This window comes from Mchenga conophoros, linkage group LG14 (genome assembly GCF_057382185.1).
Source record: "Mchenga conophoros isolate Kocher_MC1m ecotype Shallow Benthic linkage group LG14, M_conophoros_male_GT1.1, whole genome shotgun sequence".
Lineage (NCBI taxonomy): Eukaryota > Metazoa > Chordata > Actinopteri > Cichliformes > Cichlidae > Mchenga > Mchenga conophoros.
Genome location: NC_140539.1, coordinates 5,947,887 through 5,957,941, shown reverse-complemented (window position 1 = coordinate 5,957,941; position 10,055 = coordinate 5,947,887). Strand labels below are relative to the sequence as shown.

At 40.0% G+C, this 10,055-nt stretch overlaps 1 long non-coding RNA gene across 2 annotated transcripts; it reads left to right on the top strand.

The window, feature by feature from the left end:
• Nucleotides 1-2,057: 2,057 nt before the first annotated feature.
• Nucleotides 2,058-7,310, top strand: LOC146559145 (uncharacterized). 2 transcript variants are annotated; one of them, XR_014888253.1, is made up of 7 exons: nucleotides 2,058-2,354; nucleotides 3,832-4,013; nucleotides 4,140-4,225; nucleotides 4,372-4,532; nucleotides 4,892-5,336; nucleotides 5,442-5,563; nucleotides 6,729-7,310. It is a non-coding gene; the product is annotated as an uncharacterized LOC146559145 (long non-coding RNA). The 2 variants fall into 2 exon arrangements; XR_014888254.1 differs by having other exon boundaries at nucleotides 4,887-5,336.
• The last annotated feature ends 2,745 nt before the right edge of the window (nucleotides 7,311-10,055 follow it).

Sequence of the window (10,055 nt, the reverse complement as noted above, 5' to 3'; positions counted from 1 at the left end):
TGCAAAAACGCTTTATTTCGCCAAGACAGTGCGTTTCTGACGATTACATGCATTTGAATGGGGAACTCGCACGAAACAAAGTATAGGTTTTCATTATGTGAATAACTTGGAAATCTTAGCTCAAACACCTGTTTTCCCAGCACGGGGACATTGAGTTCTATAAGATAAACCCCTAAGCATGTGTATCTGAGTCTTCTATCAAAAGTTACAGCTATTTATATGAAGTTGTACAAAAACGCTTTCTTTCGCCAAGACAGTGCGTTTCTCACTGTTACATGCATTTGAATGGGGAACTCGACCGAAACAAAGTATAGGTTTTCACTATGTGAATAACTTGAAAATCTTAGCTCACATATATCTTTAAAACTGTTTGCTCAACACGGGGATATTGAATTCTATAAGATAAAGCCAATACGCATATCTGAGTCTCCTATCAAATGTTACAGCTAGCTTCATGAAGTTGTCCAAAAAGGCTTTATTTTGATGAGACAGTGTGTTTCTGACTATTACATGCATTTGAATGGAGTTCTCGCACGAAACAAAGTATAGGTATTCATTTTGTGAATAACTTGAAAATCTTAGATCAAACAGCTGCAAAACCTGTTTGCTCAACACGGGGATATCGAACTTTATAAGATAAAGCCATAAATATGTTTATATGCGCCTTCTATCAAAAGTTACAGCTGTCTTGAATGAAAGCATTATAGCAGCTTACCTCGATCATGTGGTAGAACAGACACATGGGCCATCTACTTGTCCCCCTACGTCAGGAGTAGTTGCCACAAACCTGCAAAACAAAACTGCCTGTGGGCGTCAAGCTGGACCCCCCCCCCCCCCCCCCTCCTTACTGTAACTATCAAAACTATCATAGTCTAAAACTATCATCTCATATCAAAACTATTATAATGACATTATCTGACTTTATCAGTTATAACAATGAGAAACGGTAAACAATTTGGCAAATAAATGACTTATAATTGTGCTTACCTGGTCCAGATGATCCACAGTCCCTTTGCATTTGTTATAATCCAGGATGATGTGGGACTTTCTCTTCCCAGAGTCCTGGACTTGTAGCTCACTGTGCCTGGTGCTCAATAAGACAACCTTTTTTCTTTGCTTGGGGATGTAGGAAACCACAGCCTTGTCCCCCCCTGTAGCGACCTGGACGGGAGAGACAATCATCGAATCTTACTGCCCGATTAATTTGCTCAAATCTTTTTTTTTTTGACATGGTAGCAGGAAACAGAAGAGCCCTGTCTCCCCATTTCACAGGCTTGTTGTCATTTCATGTTGAGACCTGTACAGGCCAGCCAGCATCACAAGCCCCATGTAAGCCTGCAACTCCTCATCTATGTCCTTCCAGTCTTTTACTGACCTGTTGCCCCTGCAGGTTGGTGAAATGCAGGATTAGCTGCATAATGTCCTCTGCAAAAAAAAGATGGAAAGTTCTCACAGGGCTGCTGATCCTATACAAATTGCATAATGGGTTGGTCCTGGGGTTAAAATGGGGGGAGGAAAAAATGGCAGGACCTCTTCGTGTGTGGGTTGCCACATGATTTCTCCATTTTTAGATCTCCACTGGCCATCCTCCAGTCTTGTCTCTTCCTCCTGCTCTTCTTCCTCCTTCTCCTTCTCCTTCTCCTCCTCCTCACATGAGCTGCAAAGCTCCTCGGTGCCTGGCAAAAATTCTTCTTCGCTGTCAGAAGTATCTCCACTCCTTGTGGAGAGTGCAAAACTGCAGCAACAGCCTCCTCTAAACTGAGTGCACGCTTTCATTGTGTCTGTGCAGAAATGACCACTCAGACCAGGCTGCAAAGTATTCTCATAGACTTCAAAGGTGCACCTGAATAAACATGCTATACCATACATCCAATAAGAGAGAGGAGGCACACTCTTGATCAAGAAAAAACATAAACGCACGCCTTTGATCTCCCCCCCCCCCCCCCCTTCTCTCTCTTTCTCTCTCTCTCTCACACACACACACACACACACATGCACATACATACACACACAATACCATTTTATGGTGGTTAGATGTTTTATTGTCATGCATTTTACAAGGTAAGATAACCATGTCCTGCATTCAAAACCACTGAAAATGTCTATGGTGGTGCTGTGCCTAATATTGTGCTGGTGTATGCTGGGTAATGGCACAGCTAGCGACTGGGTGACTTTATTCACCCGCTTCGGCTGTTATCAGTCCATACAATGGGCGTTATTAGCACAAATCAGTCCCTGCTAGATTGTTCAGAAGGTTGTTATCATCCATCCAGATGGAGGATCACTAACAGGAGCGTGGGAAGACTCCAGAATCCACTCTGGCTGCAATCCGGTGGATACAGCAGTGTTTACAGGTAATACCATTTAAACGGACAGCATTTATAGAATGACTATTAAAAGTCAGCGAGTGTCAATAATGTTAATGTGGTTATGTTAGTAATACACCGAGTGCTAATATAACAGCTTTAAGATGCATTTGTAGATGTTATTACGTGTTTTACCGTCTTTATGGTGCTAGCTTAAAGTTACGGTGTAAACGTTAGCTTATATTGGAGTAAAGCTGTTACATTTTAAACGATGTTAGCACAGAAATATTAGTTTCTGTCATGACTGATGAAGTTACTAGTTAATAAAGTTTCCAGTAAAGTGTTTAGTCGCAGCCACAGACTGACAGCAAATATCTCGATTAGCTTCAGTGCATCTGTAATAAATATGTGCAAGTTTCAGTGCTTCGTTTAAACTGTATGATACTTATACTGACCCAGGGTCAGTGTAAAATACAATCCTAGCTGTGTGAATAAAGCCTGGCTCCTTTAATCCTGCATGAAAAACCTCAGGATGCAGGCTATTATTACTCTTTCCTGCTGGCACACCTGTCACACCTGAGAGTCAGCTAGAAACGTACAGTGACGTGGACATCATGCAAAGACTGCCAGACTCTGTAATACTGCAAATGATCAGTGACTCAAGTTAACACTAAACTTTAAACGGCACCTCTGGGTCTCTGTGTGCTGAACATTTAGGATTGAGTCAGGCTGCATCTGTGTTAGTCCTCTGACAGACTGGTGACCTGTCCAGGTGTGCTCTACCTATGACTACTGGGACAGGCTCTAGCTCCTGTAATAGAAATTTTCTGTTATTCTCATTTAAAGTATTTAAGTACTTATGCATATGCTTAGTTGTGACACTGTTATAGACTGTTCAGTGAAAGTTTCTAAAACTAGATGAACTTACTTCAGCAGTTTGAGAAAACAACTCCCTTTACAGGTGCTGATAACGCCAAGGGCACAAAACAGCATAACCATTGATCTGTTAGGTTTCATAGCGAGACACGTGAAGTGGCAGAGCTGACATGACTGAACTGTGATGTTTGATGTGTGTTTGCTCTCCTGTGCGCAGTAATAAATAGCTTGATCACAGCTCTTTCTGTGTTGCAGACTTTATTAAAAAAATTCCACGACACCCCCCACCCTCCCACTGTGAACCTGAATTGAATATTCAGAAGACATTTGTTTAAATAGTTCTAGAAATCTGAGCTGTTGGTGTGTCCTTGGATTGTGTGGTAATAATATTAGAGCTAGCAATCTTTCTTACTGAATATCTACTATGAGTCATCTTACCTGAGATTAATTCTATGTTTACCTGTCAGCCTGGACGAATGTGCTGTGTGAAGGAAATTAAATTAAATCAGATCTGAACGTACATTTAAGGAACCTGTTCATATTTAATTGAAATATGAACCAGTGATTTTTTGATTGCTGATTCCAAGAGAGTCTTTGTGGAAATCCTCTTTGGCTTTTTGTTATTTTAATTCTCTTTTCTGTTTTCCAGAACAGTTCTCCACAGTCACTGTCCATATGGGTCAGTGGAACCAAGAAGCACTCTGCTAATGTGTGGACTCTGACCAGCAACATCCAGCAAGACCCAGACAGCGTTTTCTATCTCCCAGCTGGAGTTTTTTGTTTGTCTGTGACTGGAGAGTCAGATTTTTGTTGAGCTTCACACTTGCAGAGGTAAGTCAGTTTGCAGAGATCCCTCCCACCCTCCCTTTTATGTGCTAGATTTCTTATCTGAAACAGTAATATTTCAGTGACTGCTGCTTATACCTCAGGTTAATACACTCTACTGATCCCTGATAGGAGAATCATCAATTTTGCCAGCGAAGAAGCCTGGTGGATGTTTGTTTACAGTCTGATGATGGGACATCATGCTCTGCATCTTTAAAGTTTGTCTCTTGATTATTATTCATACCCAGTAATGTGAAGTATGCTCATATCTACTATAACTGAACCAACCTGGTGCTCTTCATTTATGGAGGCTGTTGAGTCTGAATGTTGGATGTTGTGTATCTCTGGGCTTTGTTGTCCTCAGTCTTTTTGCAGGATCAGAAAACAAAACCAGGAGGCGCGTAAATGTTTCTTCTCCATGATGTTTCTTCAAATGTTTCTTCTGGATGATGATATGACCGTGACACGGGATGCCACCTTTGGTCTTGTGATGAAGCAAAGCTCAGGAAGAAGTGTGATTAAATGGTACCCACATGTGTGCATGAATGTGACAAAATATTTTTGTTCAATATTTAATTTCTTTCAGTTGCAATTGTTAAATGAAAAAATATATATATATATTCTTATAATTTAGCAAACTAATTTATCAAAAAAAAAGATATACATATATCTGTATTAGTTTTAATAAATTAATTTGACACCTGTATTGAAAATACCATATTGTATTCATACAGAATCAGTATGGTATCATTGTTTGTCTGTTCACTGATTGTTGAAGCTAAGAACTAGTTTGATCTGTTTAGATCTAAAGTATAAAGTTGAGCTCTAATGTTTCTTCACCCCTGTGTGTGTGATATGTGATTTCCTACATGCTGGCAGAGCAGCAGTTTGTGCTCACAGATGGTGACAGTGTGGAGAGACGGTGGTGATGCTCGTCTACACTGCACAGAGGAAATCAACTGACCGAGGTTTGTCCAGTGACGTGTTATGAAATGTATATTTGTTTTATGCTTACAGATATGTTTTTCTTGACAGAGGCTCTGCAGAGGTTAGACAAAGCAGAGAAAACATGTGCTTTACATTTTACTGTGATTTATTGAGATATTTGTTGCCTGATGTTCAGCAGGAATGGAGAAATAGAATCAAAGGGAGATGTTTTTGATGTTTTTGTAATGATGTAAGTAAATCTTCAATATTATTTATTTGCTTGGTTATATTTGGAGTGTTTCTGAGTGAGGGGGAGAGGAGTCATCATCCAGGTAAAGTGACGTGGATCAGTGGATACACTTGTCTCCCCTTTAAAGGAGACGATCCAAGTCATCCTTAAATGTTAGTGCTTTCAAATACACAAACATTTTTAAAGGACAAAAATGAACATCCAACTTTGACTGTAATACAAAATAAATCTTTGCATGTGTGTTTTCAAACTCTCAGATGGGCAGGATATCAGTCTTGGACTGTCTAACCTGCCGGAGCAGCACTGAATGACCACCACACATGAGCATGTTCCTGCAACATTCAGCATCTGATCTGTCATCTGTGTGCTTCTGCTTTTGGTAAGTACAGCTACAGTACCTCTAAACACATGCCATCCATTTCTTTTCTTTTTTCTTTTTTTTTTCTGCCTGTCCCGTTTGGTTCTTTTGCCATCAGAATTATTCTCTAAAGGCGAAGAAAGATGCCCAACGGATTTACTTTACCAAATTGACCATCCCAGCCTTGCCGTAATGGTCTATTTGGTATACCTTTTATTGTTTATTTTATTTATTTTTTATTTTCACTTGCTAGATACAGGACAGACTTGAATGAGGAAAAGAAAAGGGAGAAAGGAAGAGGGGGAAAAACAGCGGAGAAGAGGGACGGGAATAAAGAGCAAAAAAACAAAAAACAACTAAATAAGCAGACAAAAAAAAATACATACAATACAATAACCTAGATCACCTGTTGAGAAAGAAAAAAGAAAAACAGCAGAAGAAAAAGAGAGCAATACAATAAACAACATCACGATGATATATGTGAATATAACAGTAAATACTAAATATTAAACATTATTGTGCACCACATAATATCGACAGCGCAGAGTGTGCTTTGAGGTAGGAGCCAAAAAGGGTGTAGTTTGTGTGTGTGAGCACCCGTGTGTACACCTGTGAGCATGGACGTGCTTTTTAAAAGGTTCCTTCATGTAATGATCTGCTAGAGCAGGGGTGTCAAACTCAAATACACAGTGGGCCAAAATTCAAAACTGGAACAAAGTCGTGGGCTAACATTAATATAAAAAAAAAAATCTTCCTCCATTCATGAGAATGAATCTTTTCTTATAGACTCAAACAAGTTTTGCTGAAAAACTGAATATGGAACAAGCAAAGCTTAATACTAAACTATATATATTAGCTATTAGAGGTCAGCTCTAATAGTAATTTGGTATGGCTTTGCGGGCCAAATGTAATTAGGCTGCAGGCCAGAGTTTGACACCTATGTGCTAGACGGTGTGGGGAGCCACAGCCCCGTCCACCAGGGCATGAAGCAGGTATGGAGGAGATCAAAATTCCAGACATCCAGAGGCCCCCAGAATACAAGAGACCAAGGAAGACCAACAGAGGGGCAGCTGCGCCACTTCTGCCATCCATTTCTAACGGCCTGGTTACTCCCTGTCAGTTACTTTAGAAACCATATGGTCACCTGACCTAACACTATTTCTTCTTCTTCCCCTTAATGTTGAAGTGTCAAATGTCAAACAGCTGGAGAGGAAACTACACCAGTGTACTGAGATGTTTCAGCAACACGTGCCAGATGCTGTTCCTTCATGGTGACAGCACCAGAGACAGCCCCACCCACCTCAGGACCTCGCCATTGATCATGATGATTATAATGATGACAGCGAGCGGAACTAAGACTGTAAAAATCCACGACCAGAATGTTTAGATGCTTTCTAATGTAATGTAATGTAACGAATACTGAGTTTTTGTCTCTCTCTTTTTTTCTCATTTGTTACTAACAAAGTTCACCAAACTCACACAGTTTACATTCTGTATGTTTCCATCAAGGTTTATTTTCGTAGAAATCATTGTTTTTCTCCTATTCTCTTTTTATCTTTTGTAATTGATGATAATTCAGTGAATATACTGCGCTGCTTCCTTTTATTGTGTCTCACATTGCTTTAAGTTTTTCAGTGTCCAGTTATTTTTTTTACTGCTGTTTGAATTCTCTGTATGTTTGACCCTGTAGACTGTTTGATGGACTGCTTGTCTTCCTGTTTGTAACCGCCGCCTGTTTTTGACTAAAGATTTGGATTTCTGACTTTAACACAGCCTCTGCATGTCCTCCCTTTGTGTCCTCTTCCTCTGTGAATGTGTTGCATGTGAGATTCATTTTATTAACAGCTTTCCCACAGTGAGTTGCATCAGCATTCATTCACAGCACATTTCAGAAGGATTCAGATTAATAGAGTGACCTTATAGTCAGAATTATCCTGACAGAGTGCCACTGTAAATTATCTTTCATCAAGTAAATTTTAAAGTTCAGTATTTCAAAGCAGGAGTTATGAAGAATCATACTGGCATTAGGACTAATAATATGTACTTACAAAGTCAAAGTTTTTTAATTATGCTAGAATATTGGAAGACAATCAACTTTTAGTGTTTTCCGCATATTAATTATTCTGAAATAGAGACGTGACCCTAACTGTACAGAAGCACAACAACTGACAATCTAACAGACATCATTGGCCTGAGCCGTCATGCACAGTGAGTCTAATCCTTTGCTGTGAGAGTCTGACAAGCATGTTTCTGGTCAGTTTGGAACAAATAATATCACAATGTTGATCTTTTTTTCAATATTCCTTCTCTTTTACAACATAAACTGTGATCAAAGCTACTTATGTTCACAGCATGTAATAATACTGACAGTCCAGGGCATTGTGGTCTGTTGAGCTAGGGTTAGGGTTAGCAATTCAGACATATGTAATAAATATTAAACGTCTCTGACGTGGGCCACTGTCCGCAGTGTTGGGAAATCCATACCAGGCTGGAATGAGTCAAGGTAGGTGAGCATCCACGAGAAGACACAGCAGATGCATCCTACTAATACTGACAGGACCAGGAGACTCCAGAAACCGAGCATCTTCTCTTCAGTGCCATCCTCTCCTGTCACCCTCTCTGCCCGCAGCTCTTTGAGTATGGGGTGGAGAAGGGTGCAGAGAAACCCTTATTACTAATTCGTATTATAATTCAATTTTCATGAAATATTCATATTCAGTATCGGCCCTTTTATAGTATAACCACGTTTCCACCCAGGCTCATGGTGGGGCAGGGCTCTGTCCTGGGATGCTTGAGTGAAAGGTAATGTACACCCTGATGAGGTATCCAGTCTGTCAGAATTGTTTTCAATATTTGGTTCAAAAACATGAGTGACAACAAAAATCCAACTAGGATTCTTGCATATGATGAATGAAGTCTGACTTTGACTGTATTGTCCAGCTGATCCATCAAACCCCCAGCAGGTGAACCTTATTCATGACATAACACGGCAACAATGTAAAAAATTAAACAGCAACAGTCTAAATATAAAGTGCATTCTAAACTCCTCTTCAATAAATTATATGCAAAGAGTCATTCAGGACTGTAAAACGTGAACTACAAAACCCAGAGTCTTCATCATTAAATCTCTGGTTGCTTCATTTTTCTATACTATATCAGATACTTTATGTGTGTGTGTGTGTGTGTGTGTGTGTGTGTGTGTGTGTGTATGTGTGTGTGTGTGTGTGTGTGTGTGTGTGTGTGTGTGTGTGTGTGTGTGTGTGTGCGTGCGTGTCATGAACGGCTATAAAAGGCCTATAATTAAAGAACAAAGCGGGGTTTGAGTTCGAGTTGCGGCAGACTGTCACTACTTGTAAATGGAACGCAGCCTTCCTACGGCGGACAGCTAATAACAGGAATCGGACGCGGTCCAGCCAAGTCCACAGCAACCACCATAGCAACCGCCTAGCAACCACCATAGCAACCACCTTAAAAACATATTCTGTCTTCATAACTATCAAACACGTGAAATGATTTGCAAAGTGTGAAAGTGTTACAGCTGCAGAGAGCTATGGCGGTATCTATGGAAGCTGTTTACAATGCTAATAATATACATGTAACTACGGAGACAGTCAGTCACGTGAGCTAGCGGTGCATGTTTACTACAGTGAATAAGGTGATTGTGTGCACCGCGTCCACACGCTGCAGGGGGTAAAGACATTACTTCAATATTGTTTTATATTGATATATATTTGCCTTCTGTTGACCATCACCTCAGGTTCACCGTTACAGTTTCAGCATACAAATGCACACTGTGTAAATATGAACACATTCAAAAACTCATGTCTCAGAAATAAGCACAGCTGTTCATGTTTGTCATTAGAGTTTTATTTGTAAGAAAATTATCATCACGTCCAGACTAACCTGTTAAAACACACCTCAGCTTCATGTAGGGGGGAGGAAATGTTTTTCCTCCCCCCTACATGGGGGAGGAAAAAGACCATTAAAAACGCTTTATTTCACGACGTTAGTGCGTTTCTCGCTGTTACATGCATTTGAATGGGGAACTCGCCCGAAACAAAGTATTGGTTTTCATTATGTGAATAACTTTAACATCTTAGCTCAAATTGCTGCAAAACCTTTTTGCCCAGCACGGGGAAATTTAATTCTATAAGATGAAGCCATAAATATGTATTTCTGAGTCTTCTATCAAACGTTACACCGATTTACATGAAGTTGTACAAAATGCTTTATTTCGCCAAGACAGTGCGTTTCTGACGATTACATGCATTTGAAAAGGGAACTCGCACGAAACAAAGTATAGGTTTTCATTATGTGAATAAGTTGAAAATCTTAGCTCAAACAGCTGAAAAACCCTTTTGCCCATCACGGGGATATTGAATTCTATAAGATAAAGCCATGAATTGTCTGTCTTTATGAAGACCATGAAAAACGCTTTATTTCACCACGTTAGTGCTTTTCTCGCTATTACATGCATTTGAATGGGGAACTCGCCCGACACAAAGTATAGGTT